This window comes from Ziziphus jujuba, chromosome 5 (genome assembly GCF_031755915.1).
Source record: "Ziziphus jujuba cultivar Dongzao chromosome 5, ASM3175591v1".
In the NCBI taxonomy this organism is placed as follows: Eukaryota; Viridiplantae; Streptophyta; class Magnoliopsida; order Rosales; family Rhamnaceae; genus Ziziphus; species Ziziphus jujuba.
Genome location: NC_083383.1, coordinates 5,641,745 through 5,648,475, shown reverse-complemented (window position 1 = coordinate 5,648,475; position 6,731 = coordinate 5,641,745).

Sequence of the window (6,731 nt, the reverse complement as noted above, 5' to 3'; positions counted from 1 at the left end):
CCTGATCACCAGCTAAGGCCCCTAAATGATTGCTCAGTGATAAAGGAGGTAAGGGTGCAGAGACAGCTAGGAAGTTTGCCTAAAAGCAGCTACCGTTGAAAAGTGCGTAATAGCTCATTGATCGAATGCTCTTGTGCAGAAGATGAATGGGCTAGGTAATCTGCCAAAGCTACGGGATGTAAAAATACATCGGTAGGGGAGCATTCCACCTATAGGGAAGCACCCGCACGAGCAGTGGTAGATGAAGCGAAAGCAAGAATGTCGGCTTGAGTAACGCAAACATTGGCAAGAATCCAATGCCATGAAAACCTAAGGGTTCATCCGCAAGGTTCAGCTACGGAGGTTGAGTCAGGGCCTAAGATCTGCTCGAAAGGCGTAGTAGATGGACAATAGTTGAATATTCTTATACTACCCCTTCTTAGTCCCGAGGGACTGATGAGGCTAGGTTAGCCAAAAGATAGTTATCGGTTCAAGGACGTAAGGTGCGCTTGCTTTTTAAGGGTAAAAAGGGGTAGATAAAATGGCCCGAGCCAATGTTAAAGTACTAGGTGCTATGATGCTGAAGTAACCCATGCCATACTCCTAGGAAAAGCTTGAACGACCTTCAACAAAAGGGTATCTGTACCCAAAATCGACACAGGTCGGTAGGTAGAAAATACCTAGGGGCGCGAGATAACTTTCTCTAAGGAACTCAGCAAAATAGCCCAATAACTTTGGGAGAAAAGGTGCCTCCTCACAAAGGGGGTCGTAGTGACTAGGCTCGAGCGACTGTTTACCAAAAAACACAGGTCTCCGCAAAATCGTAAGACCATGTGTGTGGGCTGATGCTTGCCCAGTGCCGGAAGGTCAAGGAAGTTGGTGACCTAATGATAGGGGAGCCGGCGCCCGAAGCCGTGGTGAATGACGGTCATAACTATAACGGTTCTAAGGTGACAAAATTCCTTATCAGGTAACTTCTGACTTGCACGAAAGTTGTAACAATCTGGACACTGTCTTGGAGAGAAGCTCGGTGAAGTAGACATGTCTGTGAATATGCGGACTACTTGTACTTGGACAGAAAGACCCTATAAAGCTTTACTATTCCCAGGGGTTGGCTTTGGGCCCTTCCTGCATAGCTTAGGTAGAAGGCAAACAAGGCCTCCTTCTGGGGGGCGCTCGAGCCATTAGTGAGATACCACTCTGGAAGAGCTAGAATTCTAACCCTGTGTCAGCACCTACGGGCCAAGGGACAGTCTCAGGTAGACAGTTTCTATGGGGTGTAGGCCTCGCAAGAGGTAACGGAGGCATGCAAAGGTTTCCTCAGGCCAGACGATGATTGGCCCTGGTCATCGCTCAACAGATAAGAGTTACTTTAGGGATAATAGCCTGATCTTCGCTAAGAGCTCACATCAACGGGAAGGTTTGGCACCTCGATGTTGACTCTTTGCCACCTGGGGCTGTAGCATGTTCCAAGGGTTAGGTTGTTCACCTGTTAATGTGGTGCATGAGCTGGGTTTAGAATGTTATGAGATAGTTCGGCCCATATCTGGTGTGGGCATAAGAGCATTGAGAGAATGATGCGAATCTGCCCGTGCCCGCACAATCGACAACCTGCTAGGGTGCTGACCCGATACGGATGACGACCAGATTGATCACTAGGGCTCAAGTTAAGAGGTTTAGCGACAACCTTGCTGCCTTTATCTAGGGGGTAATTCATTCTCAATAGGGCTTGTCCATACCCGAAGGTCCAAGACCTGTTTTGAGCATACACGTGGTGGAAGTGGATACGGACTTAGGTAGCAGTTTTGGTGCATTTATGGAGTGCGGGCAGCATGAAATGGTTTCAATGCTTCATGGATTTAATAGATATGTATAAGAGGTCAAGGAATCAATTCAAGGTAGCTTCAAAGGCATCCAAAAAGGGGCTGTAAGCACAACATGACAAAGCAGCTTCAAAGGCATTATTTTACTAAGTTGGCTTTTTCTTTTTCCTCCAAACAAGGGCGACGTGTGGGACTTCATGATCAGCTTAGTTGGCATCCTACAAAGCATATGGAAGCTGATTTGGAGCTTAAATTGGTCAAAGATTGGTCAAAGTCAACTTAGTCAAAAAGATAGTATTTTAATTTCCTAATTTGATTTTTAGTTTTTGTTTTAAGAAATTACCTTTATTTTTGGTTTTTATTTATTTATTTTCTGAAAAAATAAGTTTAGAAAAGTTATTATTTTATTATTCTCATTGTAAATTAATTAATTCCTAATTCAAAATAAAGGAATTAATTAATCAAAATTAGTTTAGGAAAGGAGAGAGAAAATTCGACCATGCTAGTTTCCTAATACTATTGGCCGGTTTTTCCTTTTATTTTTAGGGTTTTATTTTGTTTTCTCTTAGCCTATAAAAAAGGATTATTTTTTAGGAAGAACATACCATTAATAATATTCAGAATTTAGTTTGTGAGATTGAATTTCTCTTTGTTTTTTTGAACGCCTAAAACACCAATAGTGAATGAGTGTTTTAGTTTGACTTATCAATAGGATATCCATCACCTATTGTGGCATCTTCATTATACCAAGATTTCTAATCACAGGTTGGTTAGGAGTCAAGGTGACTATTAGAATTTGAACATAATTAGATCCGAGCTAATATAATACGGGTTTAGGCACAAGTCGTCCTAGGTTCCTAGTTTTACCATATTTTTTGTTTCCTAGTTTATTGGTTGTTTTTCATTATTGTTCTTGGTAATTTATTTTGTTGTTGATTTTATTTTCTGTTTTATTCTTCAATATTTGCATTCATATATTCAAAAAAAAAAAAAAAAGAAAGAGAAAAGAAATGCCGAACAGAAATAAAAAAAAAAAACTGGACAATGTGTATTTGGTTTAGGAGGTCACAGGTTTGGTGATTGTTTAATGTTGGAATTGCAATTTTGAAGTTGATTCTTGCTACTAAAGTTTTCTTGTGTTCTGTGAGTAAAAAAAAATAATAATAAAAAAAAAGAAGAAAAAAGCCGAATAAAAAAAAATTTCAGTTTGTTGAATTTGGTGTTGAAAATTTCTTGGAGCTGCTGTTTTGTTGATTATTTATTCAATATTTGGAGTTTCTGGAGAATTATTTTTGTTGCTGGATATTTGAATTTTGGGTGCTTAAATTATTTGGATTAAAATTAGTAAAAGGAATTGATACAAAACTAGAATTACAATAACAACAACCAACATTATTCTTTAATTTTGTTCGAATTGATTCTTGTTTGAGTTTGAATTATTTTTCTAAATTTTTATTCTTGAATCTTTAATTTCCTACCATTTACTCCAGTTCTTATTGATTCCAAAATTTTCTTGTAATTTGTCTTATTTTGCCTAGAAAAGCCGAAATTTAGGTATTTTAAATTCATTCGATATTACTTGCTTTTTGCTACTGTTTTGTTGATAAGTTTAATTAACACATACTTGTGATTTAGTTTATGCTTTATGGGTGTTTTAATTAGAACTTTGAGATAATTCTTTCAGTGGAAAAAGGCAAGAGTGTGTGAGCTTAAAAGAGAGTAAAAATCGAAACTAGTGTGAAAACACGAGTATCGAGACCTTAATTGAGTGAAACATGTGAGGGAGTGATTTTTGGCAAGAATTTATTTTATTTTTCATTATTTATACTAACATGGCAGATTCAAGGTTGAGAAAAGGAGATCCACCACTAAGAATTAATGAAGAAGAATCCGTCGGATTCCATGGTGATTCACGAGCTACGGGAAGTGGTGACCAAATGGACATGAGGGCCATTTTGGAGCAACTATAGTGGATGAATGCTCAATTTGACCACATAAATCAAAGGATGGATAGAATAGAAACATCTCATGGTGGACCAAATTTAAGGCAAGAGTTCCATGGAGCTCGAGGTTAAGGTTGAGGAGGCCGTGGACGACCTAGAGAGGAGTTCAAAGAGGGAAATTTTGGAGATGATTTCGAGGAAGGAATGGATGAAACACATGCTGTCCAAGAGAGGTTAGACCATGGGAGGCATAGGAGAGTGGAGGTAGATGATGATCTTGGCAATATCAAGGTAAACATACCACCTTTCATAGGAAGAAGTGATCCGGAGGCTTACTTGGAATGGGAGTAGTGTATGGAGATGATTTTTTATTGTCACAACTATTCGAAGGCCAAGAAAATTAAATTGGCAGCAATGGAGTTTGGACATTATGCACTCCAATGGTGGACTAATGAGCAAAACACCCAAGGGAGAGTAGGTGATGAATTGATTACTACATAGCGACAAATGAAAGGAGCCATGAGGAAGCGATTTGTACCATCACACTATCATAGGTTGCTGGATCAAAGGCTTCAATCTTTATCTCAAGGAAGTAGGTCCATGGTGGATTATTACAAGGAGATTGAGATGCTTATGATAAGGTTAAGCATGAATGAAGATAGAGAAGCAACCATGGCAAGGTTTCTTGGTGGTTTGAATGGTGATAAAGCCAACCAAGTGGAGCTTCAACAATGTGTAGAATTAGAGGAGATGCTTCATGTGGCCATCAAAATTGAAAATCAATTCAAAAGGAGGGGAAGCTCATGGTTTGGAGGAGTCACAAATAGTGGGAAGTCAAATCCAAGTGCTTGGAGAAGCAATCCCGTTTATGATTCAAAGCTAATACCGAAGCAAGGTGAGTAGAGCTCCAATCGGCCAGAAAAGGAAGCCAAAACCGAATTTGTCCAAGCACACAAGAGTGAAGGTAAATATAATCCTAAACCTTCAAGATCTAGAGAAATTATTTGTTTTAAGTGCTAGGAATGAGGACATATTGCCAATCAATGCCTGAATAGAAGAATCATGGTGCTGAAAGGTAATGGTGAACTAGAATCCGAAAGTGAGGAAAGTGGGGGAGAGGTCGAATTGGATGATGAAGAACTTGGAGGGGATGAGCATGAGGAATCCAAAACACTCCAACCTTCAAGGGCTGACTCGAGCTTAGTTTCAAGGAGAGTACTTGCTGTATACAAGGATGAGGATCAAGTTCAAAGGGAAAACATCTTCCACACCCGATGTGAAATCCAATGTAAGATTTGTAGTATGATAATTGATAGTGGAAGTTGTACAAATGTAATTAGTAACGTTGTGGTTGATAAATTAGTCTTAACAACTATTAAACATCCAGAACCATATAGATTACAATGGCTTAATGATAGTGGTGAGATGAAAGTGAATAAACAAGCGAAGGTAAAATTTAGCATAGATAAATATATGGATGTTGTTTTGTGTGATGTTGTGCCTATGCATACCAAATATATTCTATTAGGTACACCATGGTAATTTGATAAAGATGCTACTCATTATGGTCAAGAGAATTGTATTGTTTTTAGATTTAAAGGTAAGAAGGCCAAGCTAGAGCCATTGACTCCCAAGGAAGTGTATAGAGACCAATTACAAATACAACAAAGGAGGGAGGCTGAAAAGCTCAAGGACAAAGCTAGTATGGCACCAATGGCTTCACCAACCATCCAAGAAGGTAAGTTTTAGCTCACTGTCCAAGGTAATCATTCTAAAACATAAATTGAATGGAAAAACCATGAGAAAGCTGAAAGTGGAATGAGAAAAATACAGAAAGCCAAGAGACAATGTGAGAAACCCGAGAGAGAGGGAGAATGTGTGGTGGCCAAGAGAGAGAAAGGAAAAGAAAGAAAAGAAAGGAAAAATAAAAATTTTTATTTGAGTTTTGGGGATGTTAACAAAGCTATCTTGAGTAAGAAACCATTGTTGGTCATGATTTACTAAGATAATTATTTTAATGATCAAGCTTACTTTGAAGAACTTGAATTGCCAAGTTCAATTCTTTCTCTTTTATAAGATTTTGGAGATGTCTTTCTGAATGAAATTCCAAATGGATTACCACCAATTAGAGGGATTGAACATCAAATTGACTTTATTCTAGGGGCTACCATACCAAATAGACCTGCATATAGAAGTAATCCTGAAGAAACAAAGAAGCTACAAAGGCAGGTAAGTGAGTTACTTGATAAAGGGTACATTCATGAGAGTATGAGTCCATGTGCTCTTTCTATTTTGCCTAAAAAAGATGGATCTTGGAGAATATGTGTTGATTTTAGGGCTATAAATAATATTACCATTAAATATAGACATCCAATTCCTAGATTAGATGATATGCTTGATGAATTGCATGGTACTTGCATGTTTACTAAAATTGATCTTAGGAGTGGATACCATTAAATTAAAATGAAAGAAGGTGATGAATGGAAGACTGCATTTAAGACTAAATATGGGCTATCTGAATGGTTAGTCATGCCTTTTCATTAACTAATGCACCTAGTCCTTTCATGAGGCTTATGAACCATGTTATGCATCCATTTATTAGTAAATTTATGGTTGTGTACTTTGATGATATTTTCGTGTATAGCTGAAACGTAGATTAGCATGTGCAACATCTTAGGCAAGTTTTAAATATTTTTAGGAAAGAAAGGTTGTTTGCTAACATGAAAAAGTGTAACTTTTGCAAAGATGAACTTGTTTTTCTAGGATATGTAGTAAGTGCTGTAGGAATCAAAGTTGATCAATCTAAGGTTCAAGCAATCAAGGAGTGGCCGATGCTAACCTCTATCACTCAAGTGAGGAACTTTCATGGATTGGCAAGTTTCTATTGAAGATTTGTCAAGGACTTTAGCATCATAGCAGTACCTTTGAATGAAGTTATAAAGAAGAATGTTGGCTTTAAATGGGGAGAAATACAAGAAAAATTATG